Genomic DNA, 16,841 nt, shown 5'->3' with positions numbered 1-16,841 from the left:
AAAAAAAATTGAAAATAAAGTATTTTTTTAAAAAACTTCATTTATTGTTTTTTTTTAAGTGAACATCTTGTTTTCTTCATAGGTTCTTGGCCCTTGAATTAAAATCCCCTTTTTGTTTCTATATTTTGGGAGAAAAATTTTCCTTCACAAATTCATTTATTCAAATTTTGTAAATTTAAACCCTTTTTATAAAATACATTCATCCCGGTTCTATCCACACAAAAAAAAAAAAACCCCAACGAAAAAGAAAACCGCTGTGAGGGGAATTAAAAAAAGGGCCCGGTTTTTTTTTTCAAAACAGACGGGACCTTTGCGACTTTTCATGCGAAAAATCGAATAAATAAACCCTATATTTTCGTTACCCCAATTGGAAAAAAACCCACGACCCGTTTGCTTTCTCAGAATTGTTTTTACTTATTTGGATTAGTCTGTTTTAAGTGAACCCCTTAGGGATAGCACTAAAAAAGTAAAAAATTTTTTATTTTTTTTCCCCAACGTTTAAAGTTTTGGGAAATTGGGCGGAGCGGGGTTTGCGCGTTTCCCCAAAGCAGGGGTTTTAAAAAATTTTTCTGCCCGGGGGTTTAACCTTTTGGCCCCGACACCGGCAGCCTCCCTCTTTTTCAGGGGGCTCTTTCCCAAAAAACCTGGGTCTGCCTTCCCCCCGGACCCCCGGTCTATTTAAAACGGGGATCCTTTGAAGCCCTTGAAAAAAAGGGGGGAACGGGGAAGATTTTTTGGTGAAAATTTCAAAACAGAGTCCACCCTTGGGGCGGGTTTTTAAACCGGGGGTTTGTTCTTTTGGTTTAAAGCAACCGTGAAAGGTGACCCACAAACCCGGGAAAAAGAATAAATTTACCAAAGTTTTTCAAAATGTTTGTTTATTTTTATTTTTTAAAAAGAAAAATTTGAACAAAGACAACCCCACAAAAAATCCAGAGGGGGAAAAAAGGTTTCCCAAAACCAAACCGGGGGGGAAAAGGAAAAAATAAAAACAAATGTAATGATAAAAACCCTTTAGCCCATTTAAAAACCCTTTGCTGCTGTCATTCTGCACATCTTGATGTTGCTGCTTTTTTAAAAAAATATTCCTTTACTGTAAAAATGTCCATAGTTGGCATAGGGGGTTATTTATTCTCCAGTTTTATATTTTTAAAAAAACTTTACGAATTTTATTTTTTATTTTTAACCCTTCCCCCTATTATTTTTATTCTTATACTTTTTTTCTAAGGTCCTCTTTTGTGTAAAGGGTAAAAGAGAATAAACAAAATCTAAACAATGTATCTAAAAAAATTAATCTGCAAATTCTCAAATACCCAAAACAAAAAAAAACAAAATTTAAAAGGCTTATTGTGCAAAACAAAAAAAAAAATTAAACTTTCAGATTTAAAATTTCCCCCACTCTGCAGTTTCCCTTGGGAATGTGCCCTTTAAAATTACACCCAAAAACCCATTTACACGTAACAGAAAAAAACCTTTTTAGATAAACCAAACATTCCCGCCCCAAAATCTGACTTTTAAAAAACCTTTAAAAACAACTGTAACAAGTATAAATTTCCTCTCTTTCAGGGAGAAACCCCAAAATGATGAGAATTTTTTCCCTTTCTTTTAAAACCCCCCCCCCCCAAAAGGGGTGCCCTGGTTTTCCCAATGAAAAATTGGCCCCCCCTTTAGTTGTTGTGGGGCCTTATAGTTTTTGAAAAATAGGGCCCACATTTCTTTCACCCAAACTTTTTTTTCTTGGGATTTTTAAATTTCACTGCCCTATGTATTTTTCCCTTTTTTTCGGGAAAAGATTTTAAACAGCTTCTTGGAACATCGGGAAACGAAAATTTCGCATCCGCCCCTCAAACAAAACCGAGTGTGCCTTTCTGGCATACCTGATCGGGATGTTTGTGGCATCAAAAATTTGGGTGGGGACTAAAATGATTTTTTCTGTGCCTTTTAAAATGCAGACGATTTTAGTGTAGAAAGGAAAACTCCCAAAATTTTTAAAGTTCTGTTCCATGCAAATCCTGAAATTTTTAAATTTTTGCGAAAGGTTAAAATGTTGGAGAGGGGATTGGGAGTTTTCTTCAAATTTGTCCACGGCCCACGGGAAATTTGTACATTACTTTGAGGGAAACTTTGTTCGTCCATTTACAAAATTGAGTAGGGGGCTTTTAGAGAGAGACAAATTTCTTTTTTCACCTGTTTTTTTTAAAAGAAAATTCGGGAAGAAAAATTTGCCTGGGAAATTAAAATCTAAAATTTGAAAAAACAAAATTTGAATCCCCGTTTTTAAATAAAGTAAAAAAACCCCACAGTACACATAAGTTGCTTCTGCAAAAACAACATTTATTTTTTTTTAAAAACGCATGCTTTTTTTTATTTAAAACAAGTAAAAATTTTCCTCTCATGAAAAGGGGAATACAGGGCTTTAAAAAAATTTTAAAAAAGAACCCTGTTAAAAATGTTTGCTCTTAATTGAAAAAAAATTGCCCAATTTTAAAAAAATTTGCCCAGGGGTTCAAAAAAAAAAAAAATTTTTTTAGGCATAAAAAACAAAAAAAAGGTTTTTGTTGTTTTTTTATAGACTAAAACCGGGAAAAATTTTGTTATTCACAACTGCTTTTTTTTAAACCCTTTGTGCAAAAAATTTAAGAAAGTTGACACCTTTTTTATAAAAGGAATTTTACAAAATGTGTCATTCAAAAATAAAATGTTTTGCACATATTCATTTTTTACTTTTTATATTTAAACAAAATAAAAAAACCTGAGTTTTTTTGTTTTCCGGGAAAAGCCTTCCCAAAATTGTCACCTTTTTTGAGCTTGGAAAAATTTTTTTTCATAAAGCAAACCCAAAAACTATTGGGGAATCCCAAAACGGGAAAATTTATTTTGTGATGAGACAATTTACCAAAAAATTATCCTTTAAAACCCCAAAAACGGGAAATAGTAGACATTTTAAAAAATCTTTCCCCGGGAGGTCCTGGGAAATTAAAAAATTTAACCCCAAACAGGAAAATTTAAAAATGCACCCAATGTTTTTGAGCCTGAGGCCTGCGCGAAAATCAAAATGTTTCAGAAAAACTAACCTTAATGGAATGCCCCAACCCAAAATTTGACCCCATTTCAAAACCTCAGGAAGTTTTGAAAAAGTTTGATGGTCAGCTTCCCCCAATGAAAAAACGTTTCGGGTGGCGGGGCAACTCCCTGCTGTGTTGCGGTAATCAAAATCGGGGAACTGGAGAAGCTCCTTCAGGGGCCTTCGAAGTTTTTTTTTTTTTTTGCTTAACAGTTTATGCGCTCATTCGATCGGGGGGTTGCGGGCTAAGGTTTTAACTACGGGGCGCCAGCTTTAAATTTGAGGGAACATTGGTGCTTGGACTATAGATTTTAGGGAACCCATTGGGGAGAGAAATGGCCGGGTTTTATCTTTTTTTGGCACCTGGTGACCCCTCAGGGACATCAAGGAGATAAAAGCAGAGTCTCCATTTCGCCCTGAATCAAAGTCATCCAAGGCCCTGAGAAAAAATTCTGTCTCCCCTGATTGACACAAAATGTAGAAACCCAAACCCTTGGGGCAGCTGCTAATGCGACCCTTACAGCACCTCCTAAAAAATGGGGGTGCTAGCTGCATTTGGGAAGTACCCAGAAAGTTTCAACCCCCAAAAAAAGCACCCTAGCAACACCCCTTTCCCAATTCTTCAATTTGAAAACGTGCCGTTAAAGGCCTTTGGGCCACCCACGGCCCATTGTTTTTCCCCCCCAATAAAATTCTGTTCCAGAAATGTGAGGAAACCTTCGGGAGCATCCTACCCCCTTTCCCCACTCTTCAAGTGCCCAAAAAAGGCAATCGATAAAATTTTTGAAAAGATCTCAAACTCTAAAACAAGGGGATCTTTAAATCCCTTGATAAGTTCAGCGAGACAGTGTCCCTACGTATGTTAACGTGCCCACTGGGGAAACCTTGGTAAAAATTTTCGATTTCGGGAAAAGAGTTCTGAAACAGGAAAGGGCTGCAAAACCAAGGCCCTTGGGGAAAGGAAAGATTAAGAAAGGTGGTCGGGTCAAAAACCCCCCCTGAGGATACCAAAATTTTACGGGCAAGGATTCACGGCGGGTTGAAGGGATGTGTCCCATTTGGCCCAAATTTCCCTCCCAAACTGTGGGTTCCACCCCTGTAAAAAATGGTTGGTTTTAAAGGGCGGTTTAAGGATCCACTGCCCAGGCTTTTCCCAAATGGAGATGAATCAGAAGGGGTAATATTATCTCCCAAAAGAGAAAATTTTAACGGGGGGAAGCTTCTTTTCCCTGCAAAGGGTTTACGGGCCCAAGTAAAACCCCCTGTGTCGTCCATGTTATTGTCTGTGGGAATCTCGATGTGAAAAACCCCATAGTCGTCATCTGGTTCGGGGAAAGTACTGCCTGACTTCAAAAGAATTTTTCAAAAAACATCTGAAACTGAATTTGAGCTCTGCGGGGTTTTGGGTTGGATGTCTTCTTCTTTTCTGAAACCCCCTTTTTAATTTTGGGGTTTTGCAGGATACAGTCGTAGTTTTCGAAACGTTTAGGTTTGTACAGTTGCTCAATAGTCCCTTGATATCTCCACTTCAATCTGTGACAAAATAGATTTAAAATTTGGAAACATGAGGCTTTTTGTTCTTGACCCCTTCCACTTCGGAAAAAAAATTATTTTCTCCCATGACCCCTTACTTTCCTCCACTGTTAGGTTTTTTTTAAAAGGCCCAAAATTTTGTTGGTTCTCCCCCTTTAAAATGGCCTTCACCTGTTGTCCTGTTTTGTTTTGAATCAAAATCCATCCTTTCCTAATTAAAAATCCCCCATCTCTCTTTTTTTTTCCCATTCTTTTTCCCCCCAATCCAAGTTGAATTTTTTTAAAGGGCTTCCACCTGGTGCTGTAAGTCTTCGGGGAAAGGTCGATTCAGTATATGGTCTTTTTCTTAAATTTATGGTTGGGGGGCTGGGATCGCCTAAAAAAGGGCCCCCACAGAAAAATTCGGCCCCCTGATTTGGGAAATTTTACTCTGCCAAGTCACCATCACTAATTAGTGGTATAAACAGATGGATCAATCTGTGAGAAAAAAAAAGAACATGGAAAAAAATTTACTTTGAATATTAAACTAAAAAAAAATCATACCCTTCGATGCTACTTCAACTTTTTGGGGTTTTTCAGAAACGGGCTGCCCCGGACAAAACAACCAGCCCTTTTGGGTAGGCTATGGGCCTACCCCCTCCAAATTCAGGAAAAAAAATTGGGACGTTGTGAAAATGCGAAAAAAAAACCAAAATTTTAATTTTCTGCAAAATTTAAGGTCAATCTTTAGCTGCAAAAATTTTGGGAAACGGGAAATGTTGAAAAATGCCCAAATTTTTGCCCCAATTTAAATTGGAAAATTATTTTAAAATTGTGAATTTGTTTCCAAAGCAACGCCGGTTTTCAAAAAAAAATTGGGATGGGGGAAAATCAAATGCTAAAAAAAGTTGTGTAATGAAAAAGAAAAAAAATTAAGGGGAATTTTTCCCAATTTAATTAGGGTTGGGGTAAAGTCACATCGTTATCATTTTTTTCCTATTTTCTCTTTGTTCTATCAGTGCAGGGCCGTTTTCAGACAGTTGGGCCCCCTATAATACAACCCCAAAGATGCATGTCCCCCTCCCCCCAGCTAGGGCTAGGCGGAGGGAGCCAATGATTGGTTTTGTTGAGCTCGTGTTCCGAAAAACGGCGCGCCGGGATACAAACAGAGAAAAAATTTTGGCCCAAGGGGATAAGACGTGTGATTTTTCCCCTAAAACTTTTTTGGGGATTCCAAAAATATACTCTTTTAAAACCCAAATAATGTTTTGGGAAGGAAAACCGTTTTATTTGGGCTGGGTCTAGAAAAACCTTTCCCCGGGACTTTTCCTCTTGCCAAAACCCCTGGACGAGAATTTCTGTCACAGGAGGGTTGCCGGGGGTGGGCCCGTGTGATTCCCTTCCCAATGGTGTTTTGGGGTTGCCAAAAAGGTTCAGCAAAATACCCCCCTTCACTTTAAAATTTAATGTTTGACCCCGGCCTGTGGAGATTCAAAAAAAAAAAAAAAAAAAAAAATTTTTTACCCTTTAAAAAAGATTTCCCCTTTTAAATCTCAAAATTTGGGTTTAAAAATCCATCTGCTGTTTTTTTAAAAAACCCCCCCCAATTCCCCCCCTAAAGTTTTTTAAAAATTTTTTAAAACCCCCTGAAACCCCCCCCAACCCACCCCCCCCCCCCACCCCCCACATAATATTTCCCCCCTTTTTTCCCCCCTTTTTTAATCAAGTTTTTTAAACCCCCCCCAATTTAAGTCCCCCCTCCGGGCCCCAACTCCAAAAAAACCCCTCCCCCATGGAAAAAGCCCCTCCCCCCGGCCCCCCGCCGCAGGGGCCCCCCGGAAATAGCCCCCCCCAAATCCCCGGGGACCCCAAAACCACTTTTTTTCCCCCCATCCCCCCCCCCTTTTTAAATAAAAAAAACAAATTTAATTTTATTAAACCCCCTTTTATAATTGAAATTTCTTTTCCCAAAAACCCCAATAAAAAACCCCCCCCCCCCCCCCCTTTTATTTCTTAAAATGAGGCCCCAAATAACCCCCATTCCCCCCCCTTTAAAAAAGGAATTTTTAACTTTATTTATTAAATCATTTAGCCCCCTTTTTAATTTGTTTTAAAAAAAACATTTAGCAGTGAAAAATGGGATCCTATCTAATTTCGACTAAAGCTTAAACCTTTTCCCTGTTTTTTAAAAAAATTTTTGTAAAGGAAAAAAAAAAAAATAGTTCCAAAGGGCCCTTTGGGTTCCAAGTCTTTTCCCAGGGGCATATATCATTATAATTTTTATAAGCTTTATTTTTTTCGAAAGGGGCCAGGCCCATGTTTTAAAAGGGGGACGGGCTCCCCTTTGGCCCCCTGTCTGGGAACCGCCCATGATGAAAAAACCAAATAAAAGCCTCCCCAAACCCCGCATCTCCCGGCAGGGGCACCACCGTTGGGGGCATATTGGCAGCAAACCCCCCTTTAATGACAGCCCCGGCTGTCTCCCATAGGCTTCCCGAGCGATCCCAGGTTTACTGACCCCTTTTTGGTGGCTCCCAGCCGGGGCCGGTTTTTTTTAAAATTAAACTTAAAAATACCTTTTTAAAATTTAAAATGAATTTATTTTATTTATTATTTTTTGTTCTTTTTTTTTTTTTGGGGAAAATAACTTATTTTTTAAATTTAAAGGGGGTAAAAGGTTTTTTTTTTTTTTTTAAAATAAGTGATGTTATTGAAATGTATCCTGCATTAAGTTTCCCAGTGGTGTTTATTTTTATATTTTATATATATATATTTATTTATATATATATATCAAAATTTTTATTTCAGCACTTGAATTTCTAAAGTACTTGATAGTTTTAAAAAACAAAAACAAAAAAAGGATATGGCATTTGACATTTTAAAGTTTTAAGCCCCTTTTGGGTGCGAAACGTGTTTTTCTCTGGATTAAAGGAAAGTACCCCCCAAAAAATTTTTAGCCTTCATTTTTATCACCCCCATGCTGAACAACACTCTGGAGTACTTTTTTGATATTCAAATGCATCTGGAGATCTGGGGGGCTTCTTGCTGTCTGCTGACATTCAAAAAATGGGGTCCCTGGGCCCCCGAGGTGAAAAGGTCCATAAAAGTCCCACAAAAAACGTTTCAATATTCCTCCATACTGCTCGTCCAATGTATTCCAAGTTTTCCCGAGTGGGTAGCATCCCGAATTTTCTCGGAAAAAAAGTCATTTATTGGGTTTTTGAGCTTAAAAAAGTATGTGTATAGGATTTCCCCGAAAAAACCCCGGAAAATGGCGCTCACGCGCTTTCGGACCGGGAGGGGACCCAAAACCCGCGCATTCGCTCGGCAAAGAACTATGCTCTTTTTCAACCCCTGAAGTCCCTTTAGACATTTTTCCCTTTTGTTTGTTTCTTTCTTTGCCCCGGGGAAAAAGGCCAAAAAATTTCTTCTTTTTACGCTTGCATTATTGGGAAAAAAGAAGACGCCCGAAAAGCGGACTTTCATCTGGTTTGGTTGCCCGGTTTTCCCTAGGTCCGGGAATCGGGGCTTTTTGGGGCGCTTTCAGGAAATCCTTACACTTCTGTTTTTTTGCTCTTAAAAAAATTCTAAAAGACTTTTTTTTCGAGTAAAATTTTGGATGCTACCACTCAGGACACTTGGAATTTCATTTGGGGAACAAAACCAGTATGGAGGGGTTTTTTGCAAAGTTTTTTGGGGGACTTTTATGGACCTTTCGCCCTTTTGGGCGCCCTGGCCCCCATTATTTGAAAGCAGCAAGGGCAGCAAGAAACCTCCCAGATTTTTCCAGATGCAATTTTGGGATATCAAAAAAAAATCTCCCGAGTGTTGGGTTCCCGCATGGGGGGTTTAGTAGGGAAAAAAGAAAGGGTTTTAATTTATGTTTTTGGGTTTTTTTTTCTATTTTTTTTTAAAAGGGCCCTGGGCCTGAAAATACAAAACCCGTTGCATTATAATATAAAGGGCCTTTTAAATTAAAAAATTCGAAAGCTTAACGTTTGTCACATAAAAGGCAGTTACGGGGATAGACATGTTTCTATTTCTCGGTCTGATGAATTTGTGTGCCCTGGGCATTGGGGGACCTTTCACTAAATAAAATATGATTTATGGAGGGTTTTCAAATAAAAAAAATTTTGATTTAATTTTGCAAAGATCCTGTGCCCCTGCATTGTGTTTTTTTTTTGGGTAAAAAACTGGCTTTTTTAATTTTTTTATAGCACGAGTTTCCCAGGTTTTTTATGTTTTTTTTGCAGTTTTTTAATCGGTTTTTTAACCCGTTTTAAAAATTGATTTTAAGGCAACCAAGTTGTACTTTAAAGGTTATTTCTGCCCAAAAAAGAACCCCTTTTTTCAATTTAGAAACCCCCAAAAATTTAAAGATCTGAGCTCACAAAACAGCCTTTGGTTAAATCTTTTTTTCGGACCAAATTTTCCAAAACAAAATAAACCTTTTGACTTTGCAAAAAAAAGTAAATTAAAGCCCAAATAATGTATTCAATGGGGAAAATTTTGCCCAAATAAATTGATTTTTTCAGAAGCATTTATTTTAAATAGAACAAGTCCTTTTTAGGCCAAAAAAAACACTTTTTTTCAAAAAAACCCTTTTTGGGCCCTTTTAAACAATTTTTTTAGCAGGGGGGGTTTTTTTTCCAGCCGGGCCCTTTCTAGAAAATTTATTTTAAAAACCCAAAAACTTCATTTAAAAAGGCCCGCCAGTAGATGTGTTGCTATTGTCCCCCTGATATGTAAATAGTTTAAACTTTGTTTTTCAAATTTTCATATTTCATGTTCATTCATTTGTCTATTTAAATCTCTTTGATTAAAAAAAATTTCAATTTTTTTGCACCAACACTTATGAATTGGGCTTTTTTTTCTTGGCCCTTTTCATTTTTGGCTTAAATAAAGTTTGTATTTTTAAGAGATTGAAAAACTTCCCTTTATTTCATGCCCTTTTCCCCCGCATTTCTTGAAATGAAAAACCTATAAGAAAAAACCATTTTGCAAGTCAAAATGGCTTTTTAGTGTGGTATGGTAAAGAGTTCCAAGCTATTTTGTGAGCTCAGATCTCTAAATTATGGAGGTTCTGAATGAAATCAAGTCATATTTGGGCAGATATCCCCTTTAAATGAAAGTATTTGGGCTTTAATCAGTTTCTAGCAAGTCGGCTGAGGTCAAAACACCCTGCTAGAAATTGATTAAAGGCCAAATGTGGTTGAAGAAAGGTGATTTTTGCCTAAAAAGGACTTGTTCTATTTAAAATAAGATGCTTCTGAATGAAATCAAGTCATATTTGGGCAGATATCCCCTTTGAGTGACAGTATTTGGGCTTTAATACATTTTTTGCAAGTCAAAATGGCTATTTTGTGTTGTAATGGTCCTTTAAAAGAGTTCCAAGCTGTTTTGTGAGCTCAGATCTTTAAATCATGCATCTCCTGAAGGAAATCTAGTCATATTTAGGTAGAAATAACCTTTGAGTGACTATACTGTGCCTTCAATCAATTTTTGACAGGTGAAAACCGATTGAAAACTGCAAAAACACATAGAAACATGGGAAACTCGTGCTATATACGGCCAGATCAGATAAAAAACACAATGCAGAGTCACGAGGATCGTTGCAAAAGTTGTCATATCTTTATTGAAAACCCTCCAGTAAATCATATTTATTGTAGTGTAGTCTCCAATGTCAGGGCTACACAAAGTCATCAGACCGAGTATAGAAACATGTCTATCACGTAACTGCCGCTATGTGACAAACGTTAAGCTTTCGAATCTTTAATTAGGCCTATATTATAATTTAATTAGGCCTATATTATAAAGCAACTGTGTGTATCTGCATGTCAGGACCGTTTAATCCAGAGAAAAGCAGGTTTACGCTATCGCTCAGCAGGCTGCGGTGCGCGCTCCCGCGAGCGTAATCAGATTCTCGCAGACATTCACTTTTTCGCACAACACCCCCCCTGAACACGAGAAAATCCTCGTTATTCGATGCTGTAGCGCACATATTCCCTAGTTACTGGGGGGAAATATGGAGTACCAATAGGGCAGCTGGTGGCTTCAAAGCAACTCGTTCTAACAGCTGGCGATTAGCACTCCAATGTATAATATAGCTCATTGCATCCCCTCTCTGCATGGCTTTGGATGAGGTTCATGCACTAAAATAGGCTATCATAGGCTACTGTAATGGCATAAACATGTTGCATTGATCTACGTTAACACTGCAAACGACATGACATCAACGAAACACATTAGCAGGGTTAGCCTATTTCTAACCCAGTCAGTCAGACCACCTGTTACTCGAATACAAATAACATTAATGAAGTTAAACATATTCTTGCAGCCCACATCACATAGCCTACCTTTTCGTTTTCGAGTTTCTGAATAAACTCTTCGCTGACACCTCTATCTTTCAAGAAGTCCCTCAGGCTATCAGCAGTCGGCTCCATAGCTGGCGGGACACCACAGGTGACCCTGCTACAAAGAGTAAAAGTTCGCTATCGTCATCACCTACCGATGAAAACTAAAAAGGCTTTAATTAACCACGGTATCACTTACCAATGTTGAACTGTAATGTTGCAGACAATAGCCGAATCTCAACAGCTTGAGTAACAGAAGTTACGACAGGCAGCAGCGGTGAGAGCATGTCGGAAATGACTAAATGTGAGCGAGATTTAGGACTCAATTAAAAGAAAATGTGCTCACGTTTTATTAATTCGAGTGCTCAATTAAATGAAAACGTGTTCACGTTTTATCAATTCGAGTGCTCAATTAAATGAAAACGTGGTCACGTTTTATCAATTCGAGGGCTCAATTAAAATAAAACGTGCTCACGTTTTATTAATTCGAGGACTCAATTAAAATAAAACGTGCTCACGTTTTATTAATTCGAGAGCTCAATTAAATGAAAACGTGGTCACGTTTTATTAATTCGAGGGCTCAATTAAAGGAAACGTGCTCACAAATTATCACGACCTGAAAATAAATATAACTTAAAGTGAGCTCTCCCGGGCTCCGTAGAATACAAACTACAAATCAGATTTATTTTGCATGTTAATATCAAACAGTTCACCTCTTCCTCAAACATCTTCTGAACTATTTCTAATATGAAAAGTTAATGAACAACATACTTTTGATACTTTTTGTTTGTTTCTTCATTCATATGATGATCGGTTTTACATTAAATCTCCCATATATTTGACCTAATTTTTTCATAGATGTAAAATACAAAAAGACAGTCAGATGACCTCTGCACTAGTGCACTTGTGTTAGGATATATTATGTGGAAAAAATCTTTTTTCCTAAATACTGAGAAATCTTTTTTCTGCACTTGTAAATTAAAGATTTTATGTGCTGTTTAGAAAAGTATTTAATTACTTAAAAACACAAATGGATAAAACTGATACTTAATGGTAATATGGTTCTTGTATTCTTGTGCTTTACAGTAGAACAATAATATAGATATTTAAGAACTGCATATGGTGCAAACGGTGCATTCACTTTAACATCATATGTCCAGGTACGGAGTGAAACCTCTAACAGTAACATAAACATTGATGCATAAGAAGCTTTAGATTTTCACCTGTTCTGTTTGTGTCTCTGTACATCCTCTTAAGCAGAGTTCAGAGGATACAGAGAGTATGTGTGTTTAATAAATAAATTATTCACTGAAGCTTAGGCCATTCAGAGTGCACGCATTATTTACTTTTTCTTTCCCGCATATGTGACTGCATCAAGGACATCAAGTCTCTGAGCTATGTCTATGTTCTCTAAAGCCATTATTTATCTTCCCTTTATCTAAGTGTCGTGTTCTGTCTTCCAAGAAGCACTAATGTTTTCATTTATTCACCAGATTAAATGAGTTACATTTCCTCATCGGACACTGTAATTCAGCCAAGAATGCTTTAATATAATTAGCCACATCTGTGCTGCCATAGAAATGCTTCCAGTTCCACAGCAGTGTAATCACACTGCAGAGGGAGAAACACCTGTGCACCAGCGTAGCATAGATTCATTTAAATCTTTTAACTTTAAAGTTTGCAAGATAATATAAACAGTTTAAATCTATTCCCTGTATTACCATAAAGATAAGGGGGAAATAACTTCTGCTTCCTGCAAATTAAATAGGGAATTATCTTGCAATACAAACATTCCACCACAAGAGGGCAACATTTGACAAAAGGTGAAGTTAGAAAAAAGACGGTCTAATTAGTTTTACTGCTCAAAAAGGAAAAACAACCATCAGAAGATGTTAACAAGGGACTTCATAGATAAATTCAGTATCAATAATCATTCTAGATGACTTCTAGGACTAATTTAACGAGCTTTACTTTAGCTTCAGTATTTATAATAGCAGAGATAGTTGTCACATTTTCCTTTTCTTGTTCCCACCTCCTCACAAACCCCAGGTAAAGAGTGAGCATATTAGATGTTGCATTCAATTTCACAATGTTCCCCAGTCTTTATAAAATATTCTCCCGCCAGCTGAAGATTTCACTGAAATCGCAAACAAACCTTGTTAAAGTCAAAAAGTTTTCTCCTTATGTAGTTTGAAAGAATTCTCAGACCTTCCCTTAAGGCAGAAAGTTCAGGAAAATGTGTTTAATCTTATGGGCAGTCGAAGCAGCTGTTGGCTGTCTAGACATAATTTAATTCACAAAATAAATCTGGGCTGAAACATATGGCAGAATAGACGTCTATGGTTGGTCAAACTCTGGACTTACTACCGAAAGAAATTCATTTTTTGTATATACTGCAAAGCCAGGAGAGCAAAGTTAGGTTTTTTATTTTATTTTTTACACATCCTCTATATTAACATTTTGTTTATTGTTTATTGGATAGTTAGAAACTGAAATAATGTAGAGCACTTTTTATACCATATTGCTGGTATACAGTAAGGGTTTAATTACGGAAAGCAAGTCTAACTATTTATTTTCTGTCCAATAACTGACAAATCCTTCATCTGAAGTTTTTTTTATCTCCATAACTCAATGTATAAAAGCCTCAAACCAATTAAATAAAGCAACTATTTATGATATAACCAGTAACCTGTATCACCTGTATCAAGGTTTTTATCGTATTTCATCAGCTAAACGTTTTTAAAAACTCCCAGTTTACCATGTAAATTATTCCTCATTTCACAAATAAAGATCCTCAAAAAGTGTTAAGCTAAAACAAACTGTTCCTCTGTTTATTCCTTAACTTTTTTTGGTGTTCTTGACAGCCATTAACTCCTGGAAGCGTTTTTTTGTAACACATGCCTTTAGCAGACTTCCCCAAATGTTTGCATTTGCATTTCATGTGGGATATGTGGCTGATTGATTAAGGTGGGGGAACAGGGGGAAAAAAACGGCAGAAGCAAACAAGGTAAAAAGGAACGCATTACTTTCATGTGTTTAAATTAATCACAGAGGTAATTCAATCCCAATAAGTTTATACAGAGTCAATTCACAATACGTATAATCTCAAGGCACTTTAGAAAAATAACTCAAAACCGTTAATGCAGTCCATTAAAAGTCTTCTATCTAAGGATTTCCAGCTAATTGCATCGGCTCTGACTTTGCAGGATACGCTCCTCCTGGATCAGCATGTGGCCACAGCAGCATTTTTGTTGTTGACTACAGCAATCCCTCACAATGAGCATCCATGCAGCAACAGTGGACAGAAAAAACTCCCTTTTAACAAGAAGAAACCTTTAACAGAACCAGGTTCAGTGTGGGCGGCCTTTCTGCTGAGGCTGACTGGGGTTCAAGGAGACAGAAGCAGAAACACAAAAGGAACATGGAAGCACTGCTCAATAAATATGTCCACGGGTGGCTCTTAGTTTAAGTTTAAAAAGAACTGCTCTCTGCTTTTCAGTATTAGGCCTATTTTACGAAGCGAAATCTGAAACAAAAATATTGGGGTATTTTCATTGTTGGTTTTAAATTGAAAACAAATGAATGAATAATTAATTAATTATTTTGCTATCTTATTTGTAATTTAATATTCTACAGTTAAAGAGTGAAATAATTTATACTGTATTATAAGCTGTAGCACACATTCCATTGAGCAAAATGTGAATGTTCTTCATATGAATGTTATCTTTGAAAGGTGTAATGTCTCATTTCTCACAGTGCTGGACTCTCACCCTGGCCACTAAACGACTAATAATAAATAAATAAACAAAAATCTTGAAAAACAAGATTTTTGTTTATTTATTCAATTAATCTATTTACTCCTACTTTTTTTTAAGTGGGTCAAATCACCTATATTAATATTAAAGTATTAGAAATTGTACATCAGATAATGCTCACTGTGGTCCTGAAGAATTAAAACAACAAATACAAGCCAATTATTTGTTGCATTATTACATTTGCTGGAAGTTATATAATACTTAATATATCTAATAAATCTATGCAATGATTATCACATTAAATGCAACATATTTTTATTATATTTGTGGTTTATTATGTTTGCTGGTGTTAGACGAAGTCTGAGCCAGTTCTAATTTCAAAGGGAAGGAAGACAGCTAAATCAGTTAATCACAGTAAAAGCTAAGCGTATAGCGATGTCCCGGAGAGAAACAGGACTAAGTTTTGAAAAACAGAAACCAACTCTTTCATTTTTGTTCAAATTAAAACTTCTGCGGTATTGCTCAGTGGTACAGTTTCAGTACAGATAAAAAATGGAACAGATTCTTTAAAAGGTATCACTACATTTTTAAATAATCTGCATATGTAAAACGCTCTTTTATGGAAGAGAACTTTGTTAAAGGTTGCAAAAAAGTGCTTACATAGGAAAGGGTTGTGATAAAATACACCTACATTTTTACAGTTAGAGGCACACTATGCAACATTTTTCAGTTAATTAATGTGTTCCATAACGTTTTGGATGATTAAATGAGTCATTTCAGGTTGAACAAAGGTTTTCTCGGCCGCCCTGGTGGTCTGTGGGGGAAATACCGCACTTGCAATTGCAGGAGCCCTCGGCCCGCACCCACAGGCTCAGAAGTCTCGCGAGAGTCGGTCTTGCTTTACGACGAGAACTGCTACACGCCCCCAGTTAAAAGCATGCTCGTTGCTAGCACAGTGGCGATCTTTGTGCAGTTATCATGGCGGAACCAGCGTGAAAACAGCGAAAGCCCATGTCGGAGCAGGCAAGAAAGAGGAAAAGGGCTCCGGACAGAGAGAGGAGTCGTACACGGGTGAACATCGGGCAAGCTTTTTCCGAATGGCGAGAGCTAAAAGAAAAAGAAGGCTGCAAGGCTGACGCGGACCTCGCGTTTCTGCTGATGCGATTGTATGTAACATTGGAATGGTTTCTCTCTCTCTGTGTGCATGTTCATACTTTCACTGTGTTAGTCATTCGTTGCGTTCGCCTGTCTGCTAAGCTCAAAACAACTGCGCCTGGCTTGACGGAGAAACCAGGAGAACAGCTGCGCATATTTACGACAGTGCACTTTTACTTTCGCCCTCTGGGGGGAGCCTCGCTGGAAAATCAACACCGGTTGCATAGTATACCTTTAATGCCACATGTCAGACTCAGCACAAGGTCCAAAGTATGAAATGAGAATGCATGGGACTAGATGCATTTTGGACACAGTCAATCAATTCTAAGATGCAATTAAATGTCAGCATGAATGTTAAAATCCCCCACTATAATGAGCTTGTAGGTATTTCATACTAAAACTGACTGATCTAAAAATAGTAAGGACTTGGTGGACGATATAAAGTGACAAACAAGCGGTTTTATTGCTTTACAATTTGGATGGGGGAAACTAAGGATTAAACGTTCAAAAGAACCTTAACTATTAAATGACTTTGGACTAATCAGTAAGTCAGACTGATAGATTGTTTCTATTCCTCTCCCAGAATTTAGCTGGAGGAAGTTGCTTCATTAATGCTAACGTAATCATCTCGTTGGAACCAGGTTTCCTTAAGACAACATCAACCAGTTTGAACAATGAACAATAATCCTATTGATGTCATTAATGTGACTTGATCTATTAGCGCTCTTCTATTTTTAAGAGTCTTGACAGTTCTCACTAAGGGTGCAGTCCAGTACCGAGCTCTTGCTGTCTGGAAAAGGCAGGTCCTTTCACCGCAAAAATAACATCTCAGGTCAGATCTGCCTTTTATAAAACACTTTGTGTCTTGTACCTGCTGCAAAATTAAACTGCTCCACATGTGTGAGAACAATGAAACCAAGAACAAAATGAACAATCAGGACCAGTAATATCAGCAGGCATCCATTATTGATGTTAATTGATGTTGGCAGTTTGAAGACAGTA

The 16,841-nt window shown here is 37.3% G+C and overlaps 1 long non-coding RNA gene across 1 annotated transcript; it reads right to left on the bottom strand.

The window, feature by feature from the left end:
• Positions 1 to 5,060: 5,060 nt before the first annotated feature.
• Positions 5,061 to 11,285, bottom strand: LOC119776200. The gene is made up of 3 exons (XR_005279754.1): positions 11,129 to 11,285; positions 10,933 to 11,047; positions 5,061 to 5,074 (listed from the first exon to the last, which is right to left on the bottom strand). It is a non-coding gene; the product is annotated as an uncharacterized LOC119776200 (long non-coding RNA).
• Between the last annotated feature and the right edge of the window lie 5,556 nt (positions 11,286 to 16,841).

Source organism: Cyprinodon tularosa, unplaced genomic scaffold (genome assembly GCF_016077235.1).
Source record: "Cyprinodon tularosa strain WSP-4 unplaced genomic scaffold, ASM1607723v1 ctg1000, whole genome shotgun sequence".
Taxonomy (NCBI): domain Eukaryota; kingdom Metazoa; phylum Chordata; class Actinopteri; order Cyprinodontiformes; family Cyprinodontidae; genus Cyprinodon; species Cyprinodon tularosa.
The sequence above is the reverse complement of the archived record's forward strand: the minus strand, read 5'-3'. Positions and strand labels throughout refer to the sequence as shown.